This window comes from Cetorhinus maximus, chromosome 14, assembly GCF_964194155.1.
Source record: "Cetorhinus maximus chromosome 14, sCetMax3.hap1.1, whole genome shotgun sequence".
NCBI lineage: Eukaryota > Metazoa > Chordata > Chondrichthyes > Lamniformes > Cetorhinidae > Cetorhinus > Cetorhinus maximus.
The window spans coordinates 3,348,930-3,369,816 of record NC_135892.1 but is presented as its reverse complement, the minus strand read 5'-3'; positions in this window follow the sequence as shown (position 1 = coordinate 3,369,816).

The window sequence follows — 20,887 nt, the reverse complement described above, 5'->3', positions numbered from 1 at the left end:
AAGGCCTCCTTACTGAAAGGCTTGTGACAGGCAGAGTCTTTTTTGGTGTAGCCCAATCTGAAAAACCTTGAGAGCCACTCGATTAAATAGTTTTGTTCAAATTTATTATCAAGAATAATAATTGCTTTGGAAAAACCTTGAGCAAAGGTATTTGTGGATGGGGTATGTATATGGCAGAGCAGGAAGTGTACAATTTTGGGGTGGACCTCAGGTAGTCCTGTGATCACTTTGTTGATGGTTGTAACTATAGGGCTAAGTACTGTGCTGAGAATTGACTTCTTACATTGCATGGTCATGCCCGTGCTGTTAGTGGGCACCTATTGGTCGCTCCTACCTTGATACTTATCATCAATTCAGGGATTTTTTTTTTTTCACTTGCTGTCATGAGTGGCATGTTGAAGGGACAGCATTTGCATATTAGTGTACACCAGGACTCTGGAGTTGGAGGAAGAAGCATTCTTGCATTCCCTGGCTCCAAATAAAGGTTTTCTCTCAAAAATAAACTGAACTTTAATTGGTGGCCACGAGGACACTGAGGCCTCCTGAGCGGGATAGGCCTGACACCTACCCTGCTCATTGGTGACTAATGTTGCTGAGTGATGCGAGGAATGCCATTACACTCCCAAATAACATACTCAAGGGACCTAATGGTCGATTTGGGTGTCTTCCAGGGCACACAAGTGGACATGCAAATTTGGCAGATTGGGCCCAAGCTGGCCTTCATTAATTATTCTGTTTTGCACCCATTTTACACCCAAAAACGCAACCCCATGCAACCAAATTTCTACCCTGTTTCTACAATAAATCTGAACATGCGACACCAGGCAGGATATGAATTCAGAAACCAAAAGAAAAGTGAGGAATGAAAAGCAGAAAATGAGAAGCTAGAGCGATGAGATGCGATTTTACTCTTAGAATATTAACTGCATTCATTCATGTTCTGATTGCTGCTTTAAAAGTATCTCAAATTGCATGAGTAATCGTTCATTTTCCACATGTTTCCATAACAACCCTATAGGGTACCAAAGCTTTCACATTACACTCAGGGGTTAATGAATAATAGAAACGTCTCCATGTGCAATCATGCCAACAATTCAGAAAAAAAGATTATACGAGGAGGATAATGAGAACTTTTAGTTTTAGAAATAATAGCAGAGATGAGTATGTTGCAAAAAATGCCAGTGCTGGAAATTGAAAAGTAAAACAGCAAATGTTGGTCAGTTAGCCTCTGTAAAGGTCAGTTAACATGCCTGATGCAAGTTTTCATGTGTGGAAAAGGAGATGAGTAGCACCGCACTGCATGCAGCTAACAGAATGTGACGGCTGGGCGGTAGGCCTGAAGAATATTACAATAGTCAAGTCTGGAGGTGAGCAAGGCATGATGAGCTTCAGAAGCTGGCAGCCAGAGTCAGAGAAAGAAACGTTACAGAGAAAGTGTGTCTTTGCTGTTAAGAGGATATGGGGTCAGATGCTCAGCTCACAGTTGAATAGTTTCCTGAGCTTGCAATCTTGTTCAGCCTGAGACTGTAGCGAGGGAAAGAGATGGGATCAACGGTAAGGGAACCGAGAGTGTGGTCTTGGCTGAAGACAAAAGCTTCCATCTTCCCAATGTTTAACTGGAGGAAGCTGTGGCTTATCTAGGACAGGACAGAGGCAGGGAAAGGAACAAAAGAAGCAGAGCTTGGAACGTGGTCAGTGTACTTGTGGGAGAATTCATCCTTCTTGGGGAGACTCCTGAACAGCGGCAGAGCTGACCTGTTCAGTCCTATTATGTAAATGGTTTGCCCATAGTTTAGAGGGCAACAGAAACCACCCAGGTTACACAGCAGGCTCCTACTGCAGAACTATTACATTTCCTGATTAGAGTATGTTTACTCTCTGCTCCATGGGCAACTAACTATGAGTCCTGCAATGCAAATGTTAATAGGACTCGTCTGCATTGGTTACCAGACATTCATAGGGAAATCTTTAAGTAAACCTTCCTCAGCAGGGTGGGTAATGCAAATCATCAGTGAACGCAAATCCTGGCCAGCTCAATTAATGAGAGGCCACAAGCAGCAGTACAGTTTTTTGAAGCCCTTATCATTTCAGTCTGGTTGCACAGCTTTTAAGCGTTTAATGCATTGATAAGATTCCTGGGGTGTGTTGCACAATATTTGCAAAATCAAGACTTCCATTTAGTTCCTGTGTTTGGTCTCCAAATCCCATTTTTTATATAAAGAAACTTTACTTTGATTATCACACTGACAACAAAACAGACATAAATTCAGGTAATTGTATGCATGAGAAACATTTTGCAAAAATTGTCAACCCATAATCAAGATGGTGAAGTCATTGTCCGTAGTGTTAATGCTTCACAGTTAAAATGTCAAATAGAATTTATTTTTAATGTGATGCAGTAATATCATAGACAAGGACATAACTTACTCAAGAATGTACTCCACCCTTAATCCAATGGAGGTGGTCTTAAGGAGAACATATGTAAACTTGAAAGACAATGTGAAATAGAACCATAAAGTATAACATCAGATTTGAGGAGTAGGTACAGCTGGCATTTGGTAAAGAGAGATGTGTTGCCTTTTAATTGTACATCAGTTGTGTTTGATTAAATGCAGGCAGAAGGCATTAACTGGGATTTCTACTTGAGCACACATAAAGAGAGACTTACCAAAACTGAAGTGTGGTTGAATTAGGAGGTATGCTTGTGATCTTTCACTCTGTAAATAAATAAAAAACTGAGTAAAGAGTGGCTTCCGTATCATCCTTCACCAACTGCCTTTCTGAAATATAACATTGCCCCACTATGTAGACAATAATGTTTAAAGGTTAATGACACAAGGGGAGACAGGGACAATGTTAGGAATAAACTTGGTCATATTCTAATCTGCCAGATCAGTGGGAGGATACCCCACAATAAATTATTTTTTAAAGCTTCAGAGTATCCATGGAAGTTGAGAACGGAATCAGTGAAACTAATAAAGTTGCGGATATTTCTATTTGACAATTACCCTGATAAAATGAGAGTTTCTCTGTTCCAGTGTAAATGATTTTAAAGGAGATTAAAAATATATGGGCCTGGGTGTGCTTGTTTTTGTCAACACAATTTGTCCAAAATCAGCCAAAAAGAAAACTCAAAGGGACAAGGGATTTCCAGCGGAAGTTGTGTGTCCAGCGCAAATCGAGTTTCCACAATCTTTTGCTCTCTTTCGGAAGAATCATGTTGGAAGCTGGTCCTGCCCACAAAACTGATGATGCCCCCAGATCAAATTGATCACGATGATGAGTAAGCCCTAAGTGGGTCCCTTTGTGGGGTTTCCAGGAGGCTTTTGAAATCCCTCTTTTTTTAGGTGCACGTACAGTAATAGGCACCTTTCAAAAGCTTTAAAATATTAAAAACATATTTAATTCACTAAGAAACTAACCACTGCACAGCATGAAACCAGTAAATGGTCCCGCATCGCTTTAAAAGTCTCTTTCAGCTATTTAAAATTGGGCTACTTGCAGGTGGTGATTTAAAAATATTTATTTTTATAAACCCATTTTTGGTGTGTTAATAATACTGTATCAGGTTACCACTCTTAAGTATATGAAGGAATATTTTAATGCAAAACTAAACAATTACCTTCAAAAATACTGTCCAATTGCATTGGTTCAGTGAAAATGTTACATTTGGAGATATGTAAATGGGTCTAAGCGTAAACTTGAGCAAAGAAATTGATTATGATAACTTGGGCAATTTGAGTGTGATCTGTGCTGAGATCGCCGATTGAGGTAAAGTGGAAACTCTACCCCATGAAATTCTTGGGTTTTCACAAGGTCCCATTTGTTTCCGCTTGCAATGCCACACAATCTAGGTGGAAGCAGCTGAACTAGCACAAAATATTGGGGAATTTTAAACGTAAATGAGTTGAGCCCAAAACCACTTACACTCGTACCTTCCACGACCTTATACATTGGTTCAAGATTCAATTTACCTGGACCAGACCCTGCCTTTAAAACTACCCATGCCATGAGGTTGAATATTGTGAGATTCTGCCCAAGGCGTTGGTTTGAAAAGGATATTAATCTCTCTTGCAGGACAGTCCAAAACTAAGGACCATAAAAATAAGATAGTCACTGTTAGATCCAATAATAAATCCAGGAGAAATCTGTCTCTATACAGCAATTGATTAGAAAGTGGCAACGCTATCACGTGGAGTGGTCCAACTGAATGTGGATGCATTTAAAAGCAAGCCTAGTTAAACATGAAAGGGTAGGGAGTATAAGGACATATTGATGGGGTTAGATGAAGCAGATTGGGAGGAGGCTTATGTGGAGCATAATCACCAGCATGGACCAGTTGGACTGAATGGCCTTTTTCTGTGCTGCAACTACGGTGTAATTAATTACAGATAACACTAAATCAATTATAAGTTAAAACATAAGGAAAATGACATTGAAACCTTTTCTCCAGAGAATACCTATTCCCTTTAGCTTCTCTAGAATTCATGCTTCATCCAGTATGACAACGTGTCAGCCATGTACATCAATAAATATTCATATAACTCCTTGTGATGACAATTAAGTGAGCGGGTGGCCCATCCTTGCTTACACCTCTCTCTGTTTCAACATTTCTTAATATGTGCTGTTAATCACCCTTTCTGTCTGCTGGTCTGTGTGAGGTTAATAAGCCAAGCTTACTTCAGGTGATTTTTTTTAGTATTAAACAGATGCTAAATTAAAGGAGTTAACAGAATCATGGAAATAAGCTGCGGATAAGTTAGGAAAGGGTGAACGCAAGATGCAGGGCTGCATTTTCATTCTGGAGTTGGGTAGCGGGATTGTTGTTCCGGTGGGCATGGGGAGGGGTTTGGCTGCTCGCCTGGCTCGAGCCTGCCCTATCCGGAAGTAGTTCAGAGGCGGCCACAAGAGCTGCCGAGTGCTGAGACAAGCTGGTTAAAAAGCCCACCCTGGTGCTCTGGAAATTTGTACCAGTCGTAATAAAAATAGCTAGGGCTTCACCCCTCACACTGCCTCACCCCTCCCACAAATTATGCATTCTTGGCTGAGAGCCCAAGCATCTATTGTTGAAACAGCTGCGTCCCAGGGAAAATATTGCTTGATTGACAGCCCTTTCTCTTGGATCCATTTTGTTAATTGCACAATATTTATTTACACAAGATACAGAAGTGTCAAGTGCTTGTAATTTCTGTAATAGCTGCTTTAAAGGACTGGACGATTGACTTTTATAGGGCTGTAGTGAAAGGAGTTTTTTTTAAAGAAAGCTATAACTGAATGACTTTTTTTAAAGCTTTTCCACACATGTCATTGTTACTATAGGGGTTCATTGATTCTGTACAGAGCGCATTCTGGGTGAATGGGCATGGAAATGCCATAGGTTAGCATGGTGGGAATGAGAACCTATTTGGGGTGGAGGGGCATAGGTTGGCATGTGGGGCATGGATAAGACCTTTTGGAACTTACATTTCAAAAGGTTCTCTCATCCAGACTATGATTATAATTGGGGGTGCCAGGAATGGGGCCAGAAATCCTGGAATCAATTCCCACCCACTATTTATAAATGTTATTGGGCTCTCTCCAACTTTGCAAAAATCCATCCCAATGTTTTAGAGCAGACTTAAATATATAGTAGATGCCAAGATTAGCTGTCCTGGATGAAATATGATAAACACAAAAAGAAGTCATTAACCGCAAGAAACAGGATGGAAGATGTCTCTTGAGACCTGGAAATGTTATGCTTTCTTGGTTTGGAAGATGTTTTATGACATAGGCATAGTTCTCCTAATGAAGGATAGCCAGGTGACCTGTGTATGTGGGACCTGTATGATTGGATGATGGGATTTTGGCTGGGAGTCAGGGTATGGTCACCGGGTTTGAAAATTTCTGCCCCACAGAAAGGGTGTAAAAACAGGTGATTGCCTTTGTGTGTCTGTGAATTCATAGTCACCTGGCCCCTAATGTATTCCACAGATGTTGGGTAGATTCTGTACTCTGAAGGAATAAAGGCCTTTGTTGGAATAGTATTGTGTCTGTGCCGCTCGCTGTGGCTTTCTGGTGGCGTGTGCAGGAGCCCCAGCTGCCCCTTCTTCTAGAGGATGCTGTTCCACCCCCTGCACAGCCAGGCGCCTCAGTCATTCTCTTCTCTGTCGTCTTCACTCTCTGCACACCACGAGGCACACAGCTAGTTCACCAGGATCTATGACCCTGATGTACTCCCCCTGCAGGATGAAAGAGACACATGGGTTAGCATGGGTGTACTAAGAACCTGTCTCGGTTCAGTCTGAAGGTCTCTTAACGCATCCCGGAGAGTGCTGGCCACCACTTGGATGGCCAGAGTTTAGTGCGCTGCATGGCTGCCCGAAACCCCACCCACCTCTGCCCCATCCCACCTGACCGCTTTGCCCATTGGACTGCATACCGTACTCTCAGCTCAGGTACAGGCACAGGCATTCTCCTAACCCACACTGCAAGGCTGCACTGTTAGCTTGAACCATGGGGGGAGACTGGTCCAAACCAGGATGCTGACATTGCAAGGGGCTGTGAGCATCTCCACCAGTGACTGCTCCATGGCCAGTTTTAGCAAGGAGATTGTACAATGTGCCCAGTCGTCCAACTGTTCTGCAATTCACTCAAATGCTCATTAGTTTGCAGTCTGTGCCCGAGGGGTGAAAAGCTCTGGAGCACTTGGTGGCACTTTCATGCCTCTGCGCTGCTTGAGTGGGCAGAGAAGCTGGAGGCCCAGCTCCAAGCATGTCGATGTGGCTATGCCTGAACCTTCTCAGTTGTAGAAGAGTGGTCAATTTATACAAGATTTCCCTAATACGTGGCTGATTCTCTCGCCCACCGCACTCCTCCCCCCAACCCTGCATGTGCTTGTGCGCCACCTTCAGCTGCAGGGCAGCCCTTGCCACCGCCCACCCTAATGCACCTCAACCTTGAAGTCCAACAGGCGACCCAGGCGAGTGCTCCACAACATTACTGTGTACTCACATCCGAGTTCCTGTCAAAGTGCAGCCCGCCAAGAGAAGGGGGGGATCGATCCCAGCTGGCTGGCCTTATATGCAGATGTTTTATAATGAGGTTCCCGACATCCAATGGCAGGAAACGCAGCCCGCCATCGGCAGGCGGAGCGGACGATCACAAACTGGTTTCACCGACATTGTGAAAGCGATTTTTGGCCTTCTCACCATATTGTCCGCTCGCGCCGCAAAACACGTCCGACACCAGTGGGCAGGGAAAATCCCAACCCATGACTGTCAGTAAATGCTGCCCGATTCTGTGCCAAGGAAAATGAAACAATAGGATCACTAAGTGGAACTTAAAAGCTGCTGGAATTTCAGTTTGTGTGTATCTGCGGAGTTTTCCTGATTATTAATGTAAAAGGAGTTATACCGTGTCTTTTTTTTTTTGAAAGTTTGTCTATAAAAGTATCTGTGTAATTGCTTTGAGTGTCAGAGCCACCCACTGTTCTGTTTTCAGAGGCCTTTAGTTTGCTGTAATTGTTGGAAGTATTTTAAGCATGTTAATTGATGCCTCTTCTGCAAGGTGTACACTGTTCTAAGTGTGTTCATTGTTTCCCTTATGCATGCATGTCCTCATCGCACACGTGCCAGGCAATGACCATCTCCAACAAGAGAGAATCTAACCATCTCCCCTTGGCATTCAATGGCATTACCATCACTGAATCCTCCACTATCAACACCCGGGGGATAGCCATTGATCAGAAACTCAACTGGACTAGCCAGATAAATACTGTGACTTCAAGAGCAGGTCAGAGGCTAGGATCCTGCAGGCAGTAACACCCATTCTAGTAAAGCCTGTCCACCATCTACAAGACACAAGTCAGGAGTGTGATGGAATACTCCTCACTTACCTGGAGGAGTGCAGCTCCAACAACACTCAAGAAACTCAACAACATCCAAGGCAAAACAGCCCGCTTGATCAGCACCTCATCCACTACCTTAAACATTCACTCCCTCCATCACACATGCACAGTGGCAGCATTGTGTGCCATCTACGAGATGCACTGCAGCAATTCACCAAGGCTACTTTGACAGCACCTTCCAAACCCGTGATCTCTGCCACCTAGAAGGACAAGGGCAGCAGGTGCAAGAGAATACCACCACCCCCAAGTTTCCCTCCAAGTCACTCACCATCCTGGCTTGGAAATACATCACCGTTCCTTCACTGTCACTGGGTCAAAAACCTGGAACTCCCTTCCTAACAGCACTGTAGGTGTACCTACACCAAATGGACTGCAGCGGTTCAAGAAGGCAGCTCACCACCACCTTCTCAAGGGCGAGTCTTGAGGCAGGGATCTTATGATCAAACAGAAGGGCTCGGCTGGGGACATTGCTGCCTTCCCACTCTGCCCGACTATGTTCAGGGCAGGAAGGCTCATGGATGATCTTTCCATTCGGATGCTAATCGAGGCCCTTTAGTGCACAATTAATGCCCATTTAAGGGCCTCATCACACTGCTGCTGGTATTCAACCAGTTGCAGGCGGGGGAATCGCCAACTAGGGAAAGTAAACCCTGCTGAGTTCGCTCACAGGCTTCTGGGATCAGTCCTTTGTTCAAAGATACTCAGTGCCTGATAGATGGACCATGCATCTGGAAAAGGGTCCTCTGAAAGCAATCCCCTGCCCTTGCCTCTGACCCCCTCCCTTCTCGTGACACCCACCACATGACCCCCACCTTTCACTCACCTTTGGCCTGGGCTCGTTCGTTGACCCTGGGCATCTGGTGCGTGCAGTGCAGGCAGCTGCCACAGCTCTGGCTTGCGCTGACAGCAGCGCAGAGGTAGCAGGCTTTTGATTGGGCGTTATCTCTCAGAGGGGCGGGAATTCTGCCCCTGGGGTCCTTAATCCAGGAGAAGACCCGATGATGACCATTTAAATACCTAATGTGCACTGAATGCCAATGCGCCTTCGTCAACAGTGGCGCCACAGGGCTCCTACCAGTTCTCCAGCCGACAGGCAGGACCCTGATCATAAGCATTAAATTCTGCCTTTAATCTTGAGGATCAGTTTCATCGATTTGGAAAATATCTTTTTAAAATTCATGCAAATTGAATATGAGCCTAACAGTGTCTCCCTCTGCCATCTTACAAATGGACAAAGAGCTAATCACTTCCTGCTGACAGCCATTATTATTTTTCAGTTCACCACACAACATTCATTTTGCTGAATGCGAATTTATGCTCAAACAGTGAGCATTATTAAACGCTGAGTTTTGAAATTAGCAGACGGAAATTATGATTTGACACATTAATCTCTTGGCTTCTACAGCAGAGCGACAATGGACTCTCTGCTTTCCCTTTGGGAAACAGGTGACTGTGGCTTCCTCAGCTGCACAAAGATTGGCAGCTTAGCAAAAGATCCAGCATTCAACATTTCATATGTCACGCCAAGCCTTTCAAGGACTTGGCCTCAATACATTCAGGGTCATTTTCTACCTTCTGATGCAGAATACTCAGGGGGAAAAATGAATGCTGCCACTAAAATGACTAGAGCTCTTCCATCTGTAAAAATATCACTTTGAGCCACCAGACCTCAGGCATCATTGATTTTGAGATAGGAATTGATAAGCCAAATTGATGTGAAATGCTGTCTCAGGGACTTGAGAGAAGGAAAAGTCTACCTGAAATTTAAGAGGACAATCAAATCTTCATTAAAGGGGATTTGTGGAAAGCAGTCTGGCTGGTTCCTGTGCATCAAGAGAACGTTTTGGGGGAACTCAAATTGAACATTGACAAAACCTGTCAGCTCAACAATACCACTATTTGGATTTGGGAAAATTTCGAAATGACAAGCTGTCAGGTATAACATCACTGGGGAATAAAATGTTACCTAGAATACAGGAACAACAAACAGAATGATTTAATAACTGGGACCACGGCCAGGACATTTTGGACGGCGGAGTTTCTCTTCCCGCTGTCCGAGGAGTCAGCGGCAAACACGTACCTGCCGATACCAGCTGCCCCCCCGCAGCCATTTAATACCCCAAGGAGCAGTAATTGGCTGCACCTGCGACTTCTGCCCCTCACTCAGGAGGAAGTCCCACCTCAGAGAGCTGTCTGCCAATCTGATTGGTCGGTTACTCTCTAGCCCGGCAGCGCCAGAAGCTGCAGTGGACAGGACTGGGACTGCAAGCAGTCCCCAGAGTCTAAGTCGCCAGACTCCAGGACCAGGCAAGGCTTGGGGGTAAAAGCAAAATACCGCGGATAGAAAGTCGGGAGGAAAACAGCACCTCATCTTCCAATTAAGCACTTTACAACCTTCTGGAATTAACATTGAGTTCAACAACTTCAGACCATGAACTCTCTCCTCCACCGGTACCCCTTTTTAAATCCAATTATTTTTTTTATTTGCATTGATTTATTATTATTATTATTTTTTAAAATCCTTTTTCCCCAACTCCCCCCCCACCCCCGCTTTCACAGAACGCTGACACTTGTTCTGCTATTAACACACTTTGCTATCTTACCTTTATACCATTTTCAGCACCTTCTTTAGTCTTTAACACACCATTAACACTCCCTTTTTCCTGTGTCCATGATATCTTTGTCAAATTTATCCTTAGTTCCCACTTATCCCTGACCTTCTATTTTGCTCCACCTACTCCACCCCCTCTTAAACAGTGTAAAATCCATCACATTTCTACATCTTGTTAGCTCTGAAGAGTCATACGGACTTGAAAAGTTAACTCTGTTTCTCTCTACAGACCTGCTGAGTTTTTCAGAGGTGAGTTTTTCATGGAGGTACCCCACACTTCCCACCGAAGGCGCGAGCAGGGTCACTTTTCAGGGCTCCCCCTTGCCCCTGAACTCCTCCCGCCAGCCTCAAAATTGAAGCTGGGCGGGAAACGGGCCTGAGGTGGTCATCACTTGGCCACTTAAGGGCCTCAGTTGGGTCCAGGGCAGGGGCGGGGCCGGCCTCGGTCTCACCCGTCTCATCATAAAATTGCTGAGAAGTCGGGGCAGGCAAGAGTTCAGTGTGAAGGTCATCCGAAGAATTTTACAGCCACTGCCCCCGGCTTCCAAACCTGCCGGCAGGGGAATGGAAAATCCTGCCCTAAGTGTGAATCCACGTTTCCTATCATTCATACCGTATTGGACAGTAAAGTTCCCCCAGAGCCGGTTAATGAGATGGAATGATGATTAAAGGGATATATATATGAGAGGTGGTGGTTGAGGATAGAATGCAGAGAAAGGTAAATCACACCACCAAATGGGGAATTTTAAAAAATAATTTACTTAGGGGAATTGGAAACAATTGCCTGGGCGTAATTCACAAAAAGTATCGTCAGGAGCATAATGGAAGATATCGCTCAAAGCTAGGAGTGTCGTTTTCTTGGTTTGGAAGCCACGTTTGACAACTTCAACATTGTAAAAGAAGGCCAGATTGACTGTGTATGTGGTACCCAGCTGGTCTGATGATGGGATTTTTGGCTGTGAGTGGTTGGTCAGTCAGTTCGAAAGTTTCTGGTCCACAGAAAGGATATGAAAATAGGCGATTGTCTTTGTTTGCGTGTGTATGATTTCACAGGCGCCCGGCCCCTATCTACATATATATGTACGCTGAGTTGATTCTGTACTCTGCAGAAATAAAGGCCATTGTTGGGAAACGATAGTTTCATGTGTGTGTGACGACTTCAACATAGACACCCCGTTGTTCAAGGGGATCATCCACAACATCACTCGCTTTTACATCAGCCCAGACATATTCTCCTCATTTCTGTTAGATGTCCAGAGAGAAGTTCCCAAGGTGATAGAGAGAACACAAATGGGCAGGAGAATGCCCTGGGCAGGTGGAACATAAGGAGACAGACATTAGTGATGGAGATTCGTGAGCCAGCCAAGTCTTAAGACCCAGCCCATCTTTAAAAATAAGGATGTTATCAGAACAAGTTGTGTTTGAAGGCAGTGGGGATATTGGGGAATGTCCGACAACCCAAGGCATGTCTGGAATAGGGGCTTCCAAGAGAGAAGCACTAACGACAGTCTTAGTCTCTAGCATGGAGGCTGAGACATGCTTTGACACCGAGGCTCTTGAGTGGTTCTCGAGCCTTGCAATTTGCTCAGAACTTTGCTGACCTGACCAGTGGCCAAACAAATGCTCAGTTCTATTGGCAAGGCAGGATTGCATTCTGCTGTCTTTCAGGATTAGGATATGTGCATCCCCCTGCCAGCGACCTCAGATGCCTACTCATGTGTCACAAAGGGAACATGCAGAGACTGACCTTTTTGAAAAGTGCCATTGGCAACATTGGCACAGAAGAGAGAGAGAACATGCACAGTTGTGTCTGCAGACATTGCAATTGGCATGGGAAGTGATTTATTAAGGGCAGGAGATGGTAGCCTCTTAATTTGATGCTCTGACAAGCAACAGTACATAAATGTATATTCGTAGTGGAAAAGGGGAGATATTGGTGGAACTGGTCATGCAATATAGTCAAGGGAGGCCTCACAAATGTATCTTGCAACTGCAAATTATTGTCTTCTGCATCCCCTTTGTAGTGCTGCTTATTTTGTTTGTCTACCCTGTTACCCTTGGGCACCATCCTGTTTGTCCTCAAATGACATCCATAAGTGGGTCTTGCAAGGCAAAGTTGCTTACTGTACAACCCTCGATAGCTTAACTGGTCTATATTACAGAGCTCACCACCCCCAACTGACCTAACCATCTAAAGCACATCTAAAGGGTTCTGAATACCAATAGCCTGCTCAGTGTTTATTCTGAAGCCTGATTGCACCTCATTTTAGGGTTCAGATCCTGGGAACATCTACAGATAGCCTGAGGCCTGGTTGTAGAGGATAATGAGATTGTATGATGTGCACCAGGACCTCAAAGCCCAGAGCTGCTTGAGGTCACCCAACAGGGTCATCTGACTAACCCCAAAGGAAGCTCATCAACATGTAAGCACTGAAGATACACCTCACAGGAGAATCTAGGCAAGGTACAAAAGCATAGAAGGCTACCACTAAAGTTATACAAGAGTGATTCTTAATTATTAAAATTAAATACATTTATTGGATTTATCTTTTTTCTAGATTTGGTGTTGGTATTAATATTTGTAGCCGCATGAGGGAAAGTAATTGGATTCTTGTAATAAGCACAATGGTGATAGGTGCATTGGTGTATTAGATTTCTAGTTACATGTATCTACCTAACCAACAATGGACATCCATTGCCTTGTTAATCTTTTGGTCAGTCCTGCAGGATCGAGGATGACTTGCATCCACTTTGATGAGTTCTGAGGTGGCTGATAAGCCCATTGCTTGATCTGCAGGTCCTGTCACACGTGGGGCAGGGTGGTGCTTGAAGGGTTGGGTAGATGGGTTGTTTGGGGGTTTGTGCACCCTCTCCAATACCTCAACATCACTTCTGCATATTCCTAGCGAAGTCTCTCATGTGTTTGGTGCCCTTCCAAATGAACCTCCTCCATTTTGGTCGGTCATAAGCCAGGGTTTCCCATGTTAGATCTCTTCAATGGGGCTCTCAGGACATCCATAAAGCGTTTCCGCTGTCCTCCTGAGAGTCTCTTGCCGTGATTGAGTTCTGAGTAGAGCTGTTTCTCTGGGAGTCTGGAGTCAGGTATACGAATGACATGTCCTGCACAGCAGAGCAGGTTTTGAATGATTAGCTCTTCAATACTGGGCAAGTTGGCTTGAGAGAGGGTGCTGCTCTTGGACCACTTTTCTTGTCACCGAATTTGGAGGATCTTGCGAAGGTATTGCTGCTGGTAGCTCTCAGTGTTTTGAGGTGCTTGCTGTAGGCTATCCCAGTCTTTGAAGCATGTAGGTGCTCAGGGTCACTGCTGCCCAGTAAACCATGACCTTGGTCTCGGGTTTGAGATCCTGGACCTCAAATACTCTTTTTGTCAGTCAGCTGAAGGTCGACAATGAGTCGACAATGACCTGGAGCTCAGTTTCTGAGTGAGCGTGCAGGCAAGCATCATTTGCATACTGAAGCTCTACGACTGAGGTTGGGGTGGTTTTGCTCTTGGATTGAAGACAACGTTAGGTTGAACAGTTTTTCATCTGTTCTGTAGATTAACTCCATGCCAATGGGTAATTTGCTGGTTGTGGGATGCAGTATTGCAGAGAGCAAAATGGAGAGGAGATTTGCTGCAATGACACAGTCTCATTTGACCCCAGTTTTCACTGAGCTAGGGTTTGTGTTGGTTCCATTGGCGAGGATCACATCTCGTATGTCATTGTGGAGTTGGAGGGGAATGGTGACATTTTTCTGAGGGCACCAGATTTGAGCTTTCACAATTGACAGAGTCAAAGGCTTTTGTGAGGTTGAAAAAGGCCATGTATAGTGGCTGATGCTGTTCCTTGCACGTTTCTTGAATTTGCCAGTAGCAAGTGTCTGCGGTGCCTCCTGATGAGTGAAAACTGCACTGCAACTCTGGAAGGAGCTTTTCGGTCACTGGAATGAGGCGGCTGAGGAGGATCCTTGCAACGATCTTCCCTGTGGTGGACATCAGGGAGACGCCTCTGCAGCTGCCACAAACGGACTTGTTTCCTTCTTGAATATACTCATGATCACCGCGTCCCTGAGATCCTTCAGTGTTCACTCCTCTTCTTCCCAGGTGAGGCCGATGAGGTTGAGCAGCCACGCCAGGTGTCCATCTCCGCCATGTTTCAGAATTTCAGCCAGGGTTTCCATCTATTTGATGGGCTGTGTTGTTTCTCAGCTGTTGGATGGCCTTTTCCACTTCACCCCGGACTGGGGTAGTGCCAAGATTGGGTGGAGGGGTTATTGAGGAATGGATTTGAGGACACTCAAGTTGAAGACAGAGTCTCGGGTGAGGAGTTCTTAACAATGTTTTCTCCAGCGGGCACTGACTGCCTCCCTGTCCTTGATGAGTGTCTGCCCACGCTTGGCTCTCAGCAGGGTGGGCACTTGAGTGCTTCGGCTGTAGATGGTCTTGACAGCATTGAAGAAAACACGCATGTCATTGGTGTCCACGAGTTGTTGGGTCTCCCGTGCTCTTTTTACGTACCATTTGTTCTTTATGTTATGGGTTTTACACAGTACCGCTGCCTTCAGATGCCTATATGTCTGCTGCTTTTCTCTTTAGCTGTGGTGAATTTTCCTGTCAGTGAAAGCTTTGTGTTTACACTCAAGTAGGTCCCTCTAGCTCATGGTCACTTTCAAAAACCCATTCACAATGTTTTCTAGTAGAGAGGCCAAGGACCTCTTTGCCGTTGCTTTTTTATGGCGAAGTTTAGGGTCAGCCAGGCACTATGGGCACACTGTAGCTCCCGGTGGCCAGAGATTGAGAGGTTGACAGTGAGGCGCTGACTGAGAAGGGCTGCCTAGGTGGGATTTTTGAAGCCTTTGATGTTAATTTTCCTGTGGTGTTGTCTCTGTTGCCTCTACTGCTGGGGGCTGGGCGGATGGAGGTGATAGATCGGATAGGGCAATGATCAATCCAGCTGTTGTCACGGCGAGGTCGATGTGGAAACCTCTGTGGTCCCTTGCTTGAACTATGACGTAGTTGAGCAATTGCCAGTGCTTAGGCTGTGGGTGTTACCATGGGGCCTTTTACTTGTCTCGTCAGCAGTACAGGGTGTTGGTTATGACAAGGTCATGTTCTAGACGTTTCATCAGGAGGAGGGCACACTTGGAGTTTGCTTTCCCTACTCCTTCCTTGCCTTTCACACCCTTCCAGCGATTCGTATCCTTCCCGACTCTGGTGTTGAAATCTCTGAGGAGGATCAGTTTGTTGTTTATTGGAACTCGGGATAGGGAGGTTGGTGTGGAATCCCTCCTTGGTCTTGACTGTTTCCTCAAGTGTAGAAGCTTATGCACTGATGACAGTGGCATGCTGATTCCTTGTTAGTGTGAGCCAGGCAGTCATGGGGTGCTCACTTATCCCACAGAGGGAATATACTCCCATGAATTATTTGTGGAAGCAATAATTAATCACATGCTTAGCTGTTCCAAATTACAGAACTGTTGAATCAATTAACAAACTCAGTTTATAATTCCCATCTATCTTATACCAATCCAATTATACACATTACACATCCTACCAATTTCCAAAAATATTCTTCAGAACTCTCAGGACCTAGAATATGTGAGCAACTTTACAATTAAAAATACAACCTAACCAGCCCTGTTTTTCCCATCCACATCATGGAAATCACAATTTGTTACAGGAAATGCTCATTTGACCTATCATGCCTGCTATTCGACTGGAATTAGTTACTCTAATCTTGTTTCCTTTGGCCATTTTTCATCTCCTTTCAAGTCTTTCTTTCTCAAGCACCTGTCCAGCTCTATTTTACCTTCTTTTGTAGGCCTATGAGTTTGTCAGTGCATTGTCCATTTTTTAGTTCATAAACCAGCCTACTCAGAACCTAACCTGGCAGGCCTGAAGCGTACACACACTTCTGACATTCTTTCCTGCAACTCCAGGCTTGAACCTCTGCAATTGGGCTTCCAGCCCTATGACACCAAAAAGGACCTTAGCGGAGTCAGAAATGACATCCCCATGTGACTCTGACTTCGGTGCACCATCTGTTCACATCCCTCTGGACCTATCCACAGTCTATGACATGTTTGATCACACCATCTTCCTCCAACGCCTCTCCAATTCACTCTCATCCGTTTGCTGAAACAGCCGAAGGCCATATTCACCCCTACCTGACATCAGAGTAAAGAAGCCGACTTGGAGACATCTGCATCTCCAGCTATTCAGACAAACTGCTTCCCATGAAGGCTAAGGGAGATTTAATTGAGGGGCCTAGATAAAGTGGGGATACAAAAGGATACATTCCCCCTCAAGAGGTCAATAACCAGGGGGCAGATTTAAAGTAAATGGTCGAAGAATTGGAGGACAGTTGAGGAGAAATGTTTTCACCCAGAGGATAATGGGGTCTGGAACTCACTGCCTGAAAGGGCGGCAGAGACAGAAACCCTCATCGCAGTCAAAAAAAACTTGTAATCATAAATTAATTGCATCAAGAACAACATCAAGCCATTGGGATTAAAACTCATGTCAGCACAGAAATTAAAATCATTCAGGATAATTTTCGAACTCACCACTTGGATGGCAATCCAGAGGGACAGACCTGTTATTGAATCGGCCTGGTTTTCCCATTCACTGACTTCAAGGAAAATGAGAATCGGATGGGTAAAACATAGAAACATAGAACATTTATGGCACAAAAGGAGGCCATTCGGTCCATTGTGTCTGTGCTGACTGAAAAAGATGCCAATTTCAGCCTAATCCCACTTTCCAGTTCTTGGTCTGCTGCCCTTTAGGTTACGGCACCTAAGATGCATTACCCAAGTATTTTTTTTGACTGCGATGAGGGTTTCTGTCTCTGCCACCCTTTCAGGCAGTGAGTTCCAGACCCCATTATCCTCTGGGTGAAAACATTTCTGCTCAAATCTCCTCCAATTCTTCGGCCAATTACTTTAAATCTTCCCCCTGGTTATTGACCTCTGAGGGGGAATGGTTCCTTTCGTATCCCCACTTTATCTAGGTCCCTCAATTAAATCTCCCCTTAGCCTTCTCTGTTCCCAAGAAAACAATTCCAGCTGACCCAATATTTTTGTGAAAGGAAAATCATGTTTAACCAATTTATTGGAACTTTTTGAAGGAATAACATGCACAGCGGATAAAGGGGAGCCTGTTAACATACTATACTTGGATTTCCAGAAGGCATTTGATAAGGTGCCACATCAAAGGTTATTACAGAAAATAAAAGTGCATGGTGTGGTGGGTAACATATTAGCTTGGATAGAAGATTGGCTGGCTGGCAGAAAGCAGAGAGTGTACATAAATGAGCCTTTTCCTGATTTGCAGGATGTGATGAGTGGCGTCCCACAGGGGTCTGCACTGGGGCCTCAACTTTTTACGATTTACATCAATAACTTAGATGAGGGGAGTGAAGACGTGGTAGCTAAATTTGCAGATGACACAAAGGTAGTAAAGTATGTTGTGAAGAGGACATGAGGAGGTTGTAGATGGATATGGATAGGTTGAGTGAGTGGGCAAAGATCTGGCAAATGGAGCTTAATATGGGAAAATGTGAAGTTGTTCACTTTGGCAGGGAGAACAAAAAAGCAGAGTATTACTTAAATGGAGAACGGCTGCATAATTCTGAGGTGCAGAGGGATCTAGATGTTCTAGTACATGAGTCACAAACAGTTAGTATGCAGGTACAGCAAGTAATTAAGAAGGCTAATGGAATGCTATCCTTTATTACGAGAGCAATTGAACATAAAAATAAGGATGTTACACTTCAGTTACGCAGGGCATTGGTGAGACCACACTTCGAATACTGTGTGCAGTTTTGGTCTCCTTATTTAACGAAGGACGTAAATGCACTGGAGGCGGTTCAGAAGAGGTTTACTAGATTGAGTGGGTTGTCTTATGAGGAAAGTTTGGACAGACTGGGCTTGTTTCCACTGGAGTTTAGAAGAGTGAGGGGTGACTTGATTGAAGTATATAAAATCCTGAACGGCCTTGACAAGGTGGATGTGGAAAGGATGTTTCCTCTTGTGGGTGAGTCCAAAACTAGGGGGCACTGTCTTAAAATCAGGGGTCGCCCTTTTAGGACAGAGATGAGGAGAAATTCTTTCTCTCAGAGAGTTGTGCGACTTTGGAATTCTCTGCCTCAGAAGGTGGTGGAGGCGGGGTCACTGAATATTTTTAAGGCAGGGGTAGATAGATTTTTGTTAGGCAAGGGAATCAAATGTTATCGGGGTTAGATGGGAATGTGGAAATCGAAACACAAGAAGATCAGCCATGTCTTATTTAATGACGGAGCAGGCTCGAGGGGCCGAATGGTCTACTTCTGTTCCGATATCTTATGTTCTTATCCTCAATCTTTCCTCATAGCTAAAATTCTCCAATCCTGGTAACATGCTTGGGCACCATAATGGGTAGGTGTTTCGTTCCATCAGTTTGCCACCCAAGTGGTTAAACAGAAGATTACCGCCATAGCTCTTCCCATTGCTGAAACAATAGCACAGCATGTTGCTCAAAATTTCAGAGACAATATTTGAGCCTTGCCCATGTATCACAACCCAGGCCACTTAGGGACTGTCATTCAGAGAACTTAGTTGTTAGAATTGATTATGTAAATGTAATTACCATATAATAATAGAGTGCCTCAGGATTTTTTGGTCCTGTCTATGTTGTAAATAAGAGACTATTTTCTAAAGCAGGCTTTGCAAAAGGGTAGAATAGATAATTGCTTACCTCCAATTCTCAGGCATGTGAATGTACAAATATAAATAAAGAGTTTGGTTGTCTGAATTATCTTGAAGCGCTTTGTTCACTATAGAATTCAAGAAGGCCAACAGAACAATGAATATGTGAAAGGCAAAATCACAGAATGTATGTCAAGTGGAATATCTCATGCCACCAGTGCAAAACTGGGTCTAAAGAATCTTCTTAACTATTCTTTTTCTTTGCTTGCCTTATGACATAGTTGTATGTAAAACAGATTCAGGTTAACAGCAAATTCAGTAAAGGCCAGGAGCTTTGATGTTGATGAATAGGTTCTCAGCAGACTTAGCTCCAGTGACTTTGGATCCGTGTCACAACTACTTTTTTACTCAATAGTCATTACTTGGTGATCCTTACGGGTCAAGGGTAATGGGCAGCAGACAGGAAAGTAGAGTTGAGGCCAAGAACACATCAGCCATCACCTGACTGAGCGGCAGAGCAGGTTCGAGGGGGCAAATGGCCGCCTCCCATTCCTATTTCATATGAGCAATTGAGACTGAAACTCCGAGTAGTCCCATCGTATTCTCCACGATGACACTGGTTGGGACCTGCCCTTGACAGTATATGTGTTGTTGGAGCAGGGTGAGGTTGCAGAGTGGTGACAGCGGTCAAGTCTACAGGAAGGTATGCCTCGCCCCATCACCACCCCCCACACTTAAAGAGACACTCTGCCCCTTTATGGGGCTGTTAACATGCTTTTTAATTTATTTGTTAATTAGCTTTTTAATTGATTTACTCAAGTGTATAAAGAGGCATTATTGGTGGTGGGTTGTAGGGTTAGGAGCCATTCATTTCTAAGGTTTCACTTTATGAATAAATTTAAAGATTGAATTTTCATCCCTTCTTATTGAAACATGTAAGACTAGGGCAGATGCTGGGAGGATTTTTCCTCTCGTGGGAGAATCTAGAACTAGGGGACGTTGTTTAAAAATAAGGGGTCTTCCATCTAAGACAGAGAAGAGGAGGAATTTCTTCCCTTGGAGGGCCATTAGTCTTTGGAATTCTCTTCCTCAGTGAGCAGTGGAGGCTGGGGCATTGAATATATTCAAGGCTGAGTTAGACAGGTTTTTGATTGACAAAGGAGTCAAAGGTTATGGGGGAGCAGGCAGGAAAGTCAAGTTAAGGTCACAATCAGTTCAGCCATGGTCTTACCGAATGGTGTAGCAGGCTCGATGGGCTGAATGGCCTACTCCTGCTCCTATTTCTTATGTTCTTATGATCAATCACCAACTGGCTGTCAGAGGTTTATCACCCCGATAGCCACATGTATACAGTTGCCAATGCCCTGCACACGAGGGAAGCCAGCCACTGTTACAAGCCCTAAGGTCAATCCCGTTGATTAATGAGGTCAAGGTGACATACTGCTTAACACAGCTGTGAATTGGCAGAACATGAGTATGCAGCTTATTTGTCCCCTGTAGTAAACTGAAGGAGCCAGTGACAACAAAGGGGCACTGCCAGATCAGGCTCCCCCAGATCAGCGTGGCGACAGGTCCAGCTCTGCCAGGCAGAGGTGCCCTGTGATAGGCTGCCTGTAGAAGCACAACCTCCTTTTGCACTGGGGCAGGTTTGATGTCATCAGAGTGTGACATTCAGATTTTAACAAGGCCCCAGTCTGCCTTGG